Source organism: Babylonia areolata, chromosome 4, assembly GCF_041734735.1.
Source record: "Babylonia areolata isolate BAREFJ2019XMU chromosome 4, ASM4173473v1, whole genome shotgun sequence".
Classification (NCBI taxonomy): domain Eukaryota; kingdom Metazoa; phylum Mollusca; class Gastropoda; order Neogastropoda; family Buccinidae; genus Babylonia; species Babylonia areolata.
Genome location: NC_134879.1, coordinates 23,658,202 through 23,668,201, shown reverse-complemented (window position 1 = coordinate 23,668,201; position 10,000 = coordinate 23,658,202). Strand labels below are relative to the sequence as shown.

General features: G+C 46.6%; 1 protein-coding gene across 1 annotated transcript in view; it reads left to right on the top strand.

Annotated features, from left to right (window-relative positions):
- The window catches only part of LOC143281610 (potassium channel subfamily K member 6-like), a 136,759-nt gene that overhangs the window by 80,197 nt on the left and 46,562 nt on the right, over positions 1 to 10,000 (top strand). The window lies entirely within an intron of this gene.

The following is a 10,000-nucleotide window of genomic DNA, read 5'->3' as shown; positions in this document are numbered from 1 at the left end:
ATAGAGAGAAGGAGAAGGGATGAGAGTAGACAGAGTGAAAAGGGGGGTAGGGATAGAGAGAGGGAGAAGGAATGAGGGTAGACAGAGAGAAAAGGGGTAGGGATAGAGAGAGGGAGAAGGAATGAAGGTAGACAGAGAGAAAAGGGGTAGGGATAGAGAGAGGGAGAAGGAATGAGAGTAGACAGAGTGAAAAGGGGGGTAGGGATAGAGAGAGGGAGAAGGAATGAGGGTAGACAGAGAGAAAGGGGGGTAGGGATAGAGAGAGGGAGAAGGAATGAGAGTAGACAGAGAGAAAGGGGGGTAGGAATAGAGAGAGGGAGAAGGAATGAGAGTAGACAGAGAGAAAGGGGGGTAGGGATAGAGAGAGAGGGAGAAGGGTAGAGAGAAAGGGGGTAGGGATAGAGAGAGGGAGAAGGGTAGAGAGAAAGGGGGTAGGGATAGAGAGAGGGAGAAGGAATGATGATAGACAGAGAGAAAGGGGGTAGGGATAGAGAGAGGGAGAAGGGGTGAGGGTAGACAGAGAGAAAGGGGCAGGGATAGAGAGAGGGAGAAGGAATGAGAGTAGACAGAGAGAAAGGGGCAGGGATAGAGAGAGGGAGAAGGAATGATGGTAGACAGAGAGAAAGGGGCAGGGATAGAGAGAGGGAGAAGGAATGAGAGTAGACAGAGAGAAAGGGGCAGGGATAGAGAGAGGGAGAAGGAATGATGGTAGACAGAGAGAAAGGGGCAGGGATAGAGAGAGGGAGAAGGAATGAGAGTAGACAGAGAGAAAGGGGGTAGGGATAGAGAGAGGGAGAAGGAATGAGGGTAGACAGAGAGAAAGGGGGTAGGGATAGAGAGAGGGAGAAGGGATGATGGTAGACAGAGAGAAAGGGGGTAGGGATAGAGAGAGGGAGAAGGGTAGAGAGAAAGGGGGTAGGGATAGAGAGAGGGAGAAGGAATGAGGGTAGACAGAGAGAAAGGGGGCAGGGATAGAGAGAGGGAGAAGGAATGAGGGTAGACAGAGAGGAAGGGGGTAGGGATAGAGAGAGGGAGAAGGGATGAGGGTAGACAGAGAGAAAAGGGGTAGGGATAGAGAGAGGGAGAAGGAATGAGAGTAGACAGAGAGAAAGGGGGTAGGGATAGAGAGAGGGAGAAGGAATGAGAGTAGACAGAGAGAAAAGGGGGTAGGGATAGAGAGAGGGAGAAGGGATGATGGTAGACAGAGAGAAAGGGGGTAGGGATAGAGAGAGGGAGAAGGGATGAGGGTAGACAGAGAGAAAAGGGGCAGGGATGGAGAGAGGGAGAAGGGATGAGGGTAGACAGAGAGAAAAGGGGCAGGGATAGAGAGGGGGAGAAGGGATGAGAGTAGACAGAGAGAAAGGGGGTAGGGATAGAGAGAGGGAGAAGGGATGAGCGTAGACAGAGAGAAAGGGGGGTAGGGATAGAGAGAGGGAGAAGGAATGAGAGTAGACAGAGAGAAAAGAGGTAGGGATAGAGAGAGGGAGAAGGAATGAGAGTAGACAGAGAGAAAGGGGGTAGGATAGGAGAGAGAGGAGAAGGGTAGAGAGAAAGGGGGTAGGGACAGAGAGAGGGAGAAGGGTAGAGAGAAAGGGGGTAGAGATAGAGAGAGAGGGAGAAGGGTAGAGAGAAAGGGGGTAGGGATAGAGAGAGGGAGAAGGGTAGAGGGTAGACAGAGAGAAAGGGGTAGGGATAGAGAGAGGGAGAAGGAATGAGAGTAGACAGAGAGAAAAGGGGTAGGGATAGAGAGAAGGAGAAGGGATGAGAGTAGACAGAGTGAAAAGGGGGGTAGGGATAGAGAGAGGGAGAAGGAATGAGAGTAGACAGAGAGAAAAGGGGTAGGGATAGAGAGAGGGAGAAGGAATGAAGGTAGACAGAGAGAAAGGGGGTAGGGATAGAGAGAGGGAGAAGGAATGAGAGTAGACAGAGTGAAAAGGGGGGTAGGGATAGAGAGAGGGAGAAGGAATGAGGGTAGACAGAGAGAAAGGGGGGTAGGGATAGAGAGAGGGAGAAGGAATGAGAGTAGACAGAGAGAAAGGGGGGTAGGAATAGAGAGAGGGAGAAGGAATGAGAGTAGACAGAGAGAAAGGGGGTAGGGATAGAGAGAGAGGGAGAAGGGTAGAGAGAAAGGGGGTAGGGATAGAGAGAGGGAGAAGGGTAGAGAGAAAGGGGGTAGGGATAGAGAGAGGGAGAAGGAATGATGATAGACAGAGAGAAAGGGGGTAGGGATAGAGAGAGGGAGAAGGGATGAGGATAGACAGAGAGAAAGGGGCAGGGATAGAGAGAGGGAGAAGGAATGAGAGTAGACAGAGAGAAGGGGCAGGATAGAGAGGGAGAAGAATGATGGTAGACAGAGAGAAAGGGGCAGGGATAGAGAGAGGGAGAAGGAATGAGAGTAGACAGAGAGAAAGGGGCAGGGATAGAGAGAGGGAGAAGGAATGATGGTAGACAGAGAGAAAGGGCCAGGGATAGAGAGAGGGAGAAGGAATGAGAGTAGACAGAGAGAAAGGGGGTAGGGATAGAGAGAGGGAGAAGGAATGAGGGTAGACAGAGAGAAAGGGGGTAGGGATAGAGAGAGGGAGAAGGGATGATGGTAGACAGAGAGAAAGGGGGTAGGGATAGAGAGAGGGAGAAGGGTAGAGAGAAAGGGGGTAGGGATAGAGAGAGGGAGAAGGAATGAGGGTAGACAGAGAGAAAGGGGGCAGGGATAGAGAGAGGGAGAAGGAATGAGGGTAGACAGAGAGAAAGGGGGTAGGGATAGAGAGAGGGAGAAGGGATGAGGGTAGACAGAGAGAAAAGGGGTAGGGATAGAGAGAGGGAGAAGGAATGAGAGTAGACAGAGAGAAAGGGGGTAGGGATAGAGAGAGGGAGAAGGAATGAGAGTAGACAGAGAGAAAAGGGGGGTAGGGATAGAGAGAGGGAGAAGGGATGATGGTAGACAGAGAGAAAGGGGGTAGGGATAGAGAGAGGGAGAAGGGATGATGGTAGACAGAGAGAAAAGGGGCAGGGATAGAGAGAGGGAGAAGGGATGAGGGTAGACAGAGAGAAAAGGGGCAGGGATAGAGAGGGGGAGAAGGGATGAGGGTAGACAGAGAGAAAGGGGGTAGGGATAGAGAGAGGGAGAAGGGATGATGGTAGACAGAGAGAAAGGGGGTAGGGATAGAGAGAGGGAGAAGGGATGAGCGTAGACAGAGAGAAAGGGGGGTAGGGATAGAGAGAGGGAGAAGGAATGAGAGTAGACAGAGAGAAAAGAGGTAGGGATAGAGAGAGGGAGAAGGAATGAGAGTAGACAGAGAGAAAGGGGGTAGGGATAGAGAGAGGGAGAAGGGTAGAGAGAAAGGGGGGTAGGGACAGAGAGAGGGAGAAGGGTAGAGAGAAAGGGGGTAGAGATAGAGAGAGAGGGAGAAGGGTAGAGAGAAAGGGGGTAGGGATAGAGAGAGGGAGAAGGGTAGAGAGAAAGGGGGTAGGGATAGAGAGAGGGAGAAGGGTAGAGAGAAAGGGGGTAGGGATAGAGAGAGGGAGAAGGGTAGAGAGAAAGGGGGTAGAGATAGAGAGAGAGGGAGAAGGTAGAGAGAAAGGGGGTAGGGATAGAGAGAGGGAGAAGGGTAGAGAGAAAGGGGGTAGGGATAGAGAGAGGGAGAAGGGTAGAGAGAAAGGGGGTAGAGATAGAGAGAGAGGGAGAAGGGTAGAGAGAAAGGGGGTAGGGATAGAGAGAGGGAGAAGGGTAGAGAGAAAGGGGGTAGGGACAGAGAGAGGGAGAAGGGTAGAGAGAAAGGGGGTAGGGATAGAGAGAGAGGGAGAAGGGTAGAGAGAAAGGGGGTAGGGATAGAGAGAGGGAGAAGGGTAGAGAGAAAGGGGGTAGAGATAGAGAGAGAGGGGAGAAGGGTAGAGAGAAAGGGGGGTAGGGATAGAGAGAGGGAGAAGGGTAGAGAGAAAGGGGGTAGGGATAGAGAGAGGGAGAAGGGTAGAGAGAAAGGGGGTAGAGATAGAGAGAGAGGGAGAAGGGTAGAGAGAAAGGGGGTAGGGATAGAGAGAGAGGGAGAAGGGTAGAGAGGGAGGAGGGTAGAGAGGGAGGAGGGATGATGGTAGACAGAGAGAAAGGGGGGTAGGTGTAGATAGAGGGAGAAGGGATGAGGGTAGATAGATAGAAAGGGATAGGGATAGAGAGAGGGAGAGGAAGTGCCGGGGGTGGGGGATTAGGGGGGGCGGGGGGGGCGGGGGAGTAGCAGTGAGAGGGGGCGGGGCCATAAAGAGGCTGTTGTATTGTCACTGACAGTATCAGCTGTGATACTGAATAAACAGTTTGGCGCAGATGCATAATTGTCTGTGCACACGCACGCACGCACGCACGCACGTGCATCCGTACGCTCTTCAACCACACATACACATCAACACACATCCACACACAGAGAGGATCATACACACACGCTCCCCCCCCCCCCACCCTCACACACACACACTTGCTTAATATGCCAGCTGTTATCTCACGGTTTCATCAAAAACGCTATTTTTCGTTGTAAATCAATATTCAGCATCATTACATCTGTCTGGTTTGCGTTTGTGCGTGAAACGTATAATATAATAGCAAAAGGGTGGATTTACGTGGTGTTGTTTGACACTTTAGACATGATCAACAGCGCACTGGAAATGCTGAATTATTTTGGCTGACTGCATTTGTATCAGTCATTTCAGTTCCAGACTATTCAAACTGCTGTCTTTTCTCTTATTGACAGGCCGGTACATCGTGATATATATTGATACACACGCACGCGCACGCACGCACGCACACACACGCACACACACACGCACGCAAACACACACACATATACATACACACATATACATATATGTATATATATGTGTGTGTGTATGTATATCTGTATATGTATAGAGAGAGGGAGAGAGATGCAATATTTAAGCAGCCCCAGGCGTGCTTTAAGATTATTGTCCCAATTCATTTGGCGGTTTCCATGTTTTAATGCTTGGAGGGAGTGTGTGTGTGTGTGTGTGTGTGTGTGTGTGTGTGTGTGTGTGTGTGTGTGTGTGTGTGTGAGAGCCAAATTGTAGACAATCAGCAATCAAGAAAGAGCTACCATGACGTGATAGTTTGCAGAGTAAGTCTTAATGATCTCACTCACTCACTCTTTCCGTCTCTCTTTTTCGGGCACACACGCTTCTATCCTGTACACACACACACACACACACACACACACACACACACACACACACAGAGTTTGTTTCCGCCAACGTTTTTTCCCATCTCTCTCTCTCTCTCTTTCTCCTGTCCCCTCCCCCCCTCTCTCTCCTGTCTCCTACCCCCCTCTCTCTTTCTCCTCCCTCTCTACCCTTACTCAGCAGTCCGCCCTGTGTGTGTGTGTGTGTGTGTGTGTGTGTGTGTGTGTGAGGGAGGGGTTGAGGGATAATGGGAGTGTGTGGGGTGGGAGGGGGAAGGGTAGGGTGGGTGACAAGTTCCGGTGTGGCGCAACTAACAGAGACGTCTTCTGTGATCACCTCCCAACCTGTCACCCACCTCACCCCCTCTCCATCCACCCCTCACGCCCCTTCGCCATACACCCACACACCCACACACACTGCTGCTGCTGTAGGCGGCACTGGCTTGCCCTGCACCCCCCACCCCCAATCCCTCTCTCTCTGTGTCCCCCAGGACCCCCCCACGTCGTCCCTCACCCCCCCTTCATCCCCCCCCCCTCTCTCTCTCTCTCTCCCTGTGTCCTCCATCTGTTTCTGCCTGCTCTCGTGACAAGCAGCTGGCCCAGTGCTGCGCTTGTCTCCACCCTTTACCCCTACCCCCCCCCCCTACCCCTTCCCCTCCCCCACCACTACCCCCACCCCCCCATACACTGCTGTTTTCAGTGGCACCTCTGTGTGTGTGTGTGTGTGTGTGTGTGTGTGTGTGTGTGTGTGTGAGAGAGAGAGAGAGAGAGAGAGAGAGAGAGTGAGTGTGTGTGTGTATTTGTGTGTGTGCCTCTGTGTGTGTGTGTGTGTGTGTGTGTGTGTCCCCGCCTCCAGCGTTACACTTCAGTCGTCGTCGTCGACTTTGTATTGTAGCAGTTGTGTCTGCTGTGTCAGTCAGTACCTCCCGCTCTTCTTGGTGTAAGCATCGTCACGTGCTGAGAGGAAGAGGAGGAGGAGGAGGAGGAGGAGGAGGGGCGGTGGTGGTGGTGGGCAGGAGAGAGAGGGAGAGAGAGAGAGAGGGAGAGAAAGAGAAAGAAACATACAGTTGGACAGAGTGACAGTATCCCGTCTTCTCTCTCTCTTACTGCACGTAGGTTTTGGTGGGGGTTTTTTTGGTTTTTTTTTTTTCCTCTCTCTACCTCCACACAGAATCGTCGTATTAACGTGTGAAAATCGAGGAATCATTCGTTTCTGTATGGTGGAGTGGGGTGTTTTTTTTTTTTTTTTTTTTTTTTTTTTTTAAAGAAAAAAAGTTATATATTTATTGTGCTGGCTTGGTTGGAAAGTGCCGGTAGCGTCTCACATGGAAGGTGACAGTGTTTAGCTGTACTGCTGTCGTTTGATATTTCAATGGTAGATTGTTTAGAGTGGGACAGAGAGGCGTTTTTCATGGAACCGTGGTGACAAAGTCCGACATTGTGCAACGACACACTGTTGGCGGCGATACGTGTGAGTGCGGCGGAGCTACCTGTACCTCCTGTGTGTGTGTGTGTGTGTGTGAGGCGGAGGCTCTGTGTCTGTGTGGCTTGTTCAGCTTCTTGTTCTGGGAAAGTGAAAAGTGAAAAGAAGAGACAGTCCGTTGTCTGTCATTTTGGGGAGAAAAAAACCAAACCCGGTACGGTTTCTCTCACCACTCATTACATCTTCTCAGTTACAACCTGGTTGTTGTTGTTGTTGTTGTTGCTGTTGCTGTTGTTCTTGTTGAACGCCTGTTCAAGGTTAGAACATTTGTTGTGAGATACCCATGTCCGGAAATCCGTACCTGAACGTTTTGTTGTCTCCGTAACGGAATAGTTGATATTGTGTGGAAATCCGTACCTGAGTATTTCATTTTTGTATGCCAATCCGTATCCGTACACTTCATTATATCTGTAAACACATCACTGAAACTGTAGTTTTATCTGCAGATCCACACCTTAACGCTTTGTTTTGTCCTAAGATCCGTCATTGAATATTTTATTTTGTCTGCGGATACGTAGCTGGATTTTTTTTTTTTTTTTTGTCTGCAAATCCATGTCAGCATAATAATTTATCTGCAAAGTCGTGTGTGAACATTTTAATGTAAGCGCAAATCCGTATCTGAACGTTTATCGGCGTTCTGTGTCAGTCTGTCTCCATCTACATGAAGGAGCAAAGCAGGAAAGCTTGTCGTGTGGACAACACACTATTGTACAAGGTGATAAATACCCCTCCCCCCCCCGCACCCCCCCTTACCGATAACCCTCCCCCTCCCCCCAAAAAACAACAACAAACCACCCCAAAACGTCCACACACAGCTGACTCACAGCTCAATAGTTTTTTCTTTCTTTGAAATGGTGGATTAAGTCTTTTCGTCCAGCGCTGTTTCCTTTTATTTATTTGTTTTATTCACGATTTTTTTTTATTCTTAAAGGGGTGTTTGGTGGTGGTGGTGGGAAGGGGGGGGTTTGGGGGGGGGGGGGGGGCACAGAGAGACAGTGTCACTCAGACCTGTCCCCCAGAGTCACAGCACGTGAAGTGGAAACATACAACCCGTACTAGGTACATCAGTTCAGTAACTCTGAACCTTTCGCAACTTTCAAGACGTTCATTATCCGAAGAGCTTGGAACATAAACTGCTTCGGGAAGCAGCAGCAGCAACAACAGCAATCCTTTTTAATCATAAAAAACCCCAACAAAACAACAAAAATCCTTTATCACACAGTAAAGGCAGCGACATCAGCGGGGGGGAAATAACCCCAGAAGTAATAACAACAGTAACGACGACCCGCCCCCCCCCGACCCCTCCCACCCCCGGCCCCCAGCTCCACACCAAAAAAACCCAACAGCCAATAAAAGGAAAGATTCTTTTTTTTTCTTTTTCTTTTTTACATTGAGGCTGATTAGGAGTAGCAGAAATAGCAACTGCTTTAGCTGTACTAAGAAGTAGAAAACAGAGAAACGGGAAGAATACCCTGATTTACAACAGCAGCAGCAACAACTCTGAAAGAATAAAAAACAACAACAGCAACAACTCAGAAAGAATAAAAACAACAGCAGCAGCAACAACTCGGAAAGAATAAAAACAACAGCAACAGCAACAACTCAGAAAGAATAAAAACAACAACAACAGCAACAACTCAGAAAGAATAAAAAACAACAACAGCAACAACTCAGAAAGAATAAAAACAACAGCAACAGCAACAACTCAGAAAGAATAAAAACAACAACAGCAACAACTCAGAAAGAATAAAAACAACAACAACAGCAACAACTCAGAAAGAATAAAAACAACAGCAACAGCAACAACTCAGAAAGAATAAAAACAACAGCAACAGCAACAACTCAGAAAGAATAAAAACAACAACAGCAACAACTCAGAAAGAATAAAAACAACAGCAACAGCAACAACTCAGAAAGAATAAAAACAACAGCAACAGCAACAACTCAGAAAGAATAAAAACAACAGCAACAGCAACAACTCAGAAAGAATAAAAACAACAACAGCAACAACTCAGAAAGAATAAAAACAACAACAGCAACAACTCAGAAAGAATAAAAAACAACAACAACAGCAACAACTCAGAAAGAATAAAAACAACAACAGCAACAACTCAGAAAGAATAAAAAACAACAACAGCAACAACTCAGAAAGAATAAAAACAACAACAGCAACAACTCAGAAAGAATAAAAACAACAACAGCAACAACTCAGAAAGAATAAAAAACAACAAAAGCAACAACTCAGAAAGAATTGAAAACAACAACAACAGCAACAACTCAGAAAGAATTGAAAACAACAACAACAGCAACAACTCAGAAAGAATTGAAAACAACAACAACAGCAACAACTCAGAAAGAATTGAAAACAACAACAACAGCAACAACTCAGAAAGAATTGAAAACAACAACAACAGCAACAACTCAGAAAGAATTGAAAACAACAACAACAGCAACAACAACTGAGAAAGTATATAAAAACAACAACAACCAGACTTCACTGGACAAGAAGCAGAAGTGTTACCAGTTGTGACCAAAAATAACCAAAACAAACAAAAACAACAACAACAACAACAAACAAACAAACAAACAAACAACCCAACAAACAAACAAACAAAAAAACAAACAAACAAAAACAACGAAAAGGAAGATTCCGTAAAAGGAAGAATCAGTTCACTCCATTGCTGCTACAAAAACAAAAAACAACCCCCCCAAAAAAAACAACAACAACAAAAAAACACAAAAAACAACAACAAAAAACAAACAAACAAACAAACCAACACAACAACAACAACAAAAACCCAAACAAAACAAACAAACACAAAAACAGACGAAACTAACAACAAAAGAATATCTTCATTATTTCAAAAAGTAAGTAAGAGCAGGAACAGCAATAAAAAAAAAAGAAAAAAAGAAAAAAAGAAAAAAGAAAAAAGAAGAAAAAAAAGAAGAATACTGTCACATAAAAGCCGGCAACACTGACAAATGCGGGTATCATTAGAAAAAAAGAACACACCAAAAACAAAACAAAACAACGATAGATTTATGTTAACAACAGCAACAACAGCAGTAGCAACAGCAGCAGCAACAACAGCAACAGCAACAGCTTGACTTCAGAGAGATGGCAATGCCAACAACAATTATTAAGAAACAGAAGAGATACATTTATTTATATATATATATATATTTTTTAATTCATTTATTGATTTTTTTTATAACAAACATCATCAGCAGCAACAACCATATTATTATCTATTTATGGTCTGTTCATCAAAGATGATGATATTAGAGCAATAAACAAGAAGCACGACTACAATATTCTGCGAACAGTAGCAGCAGGTTCAAC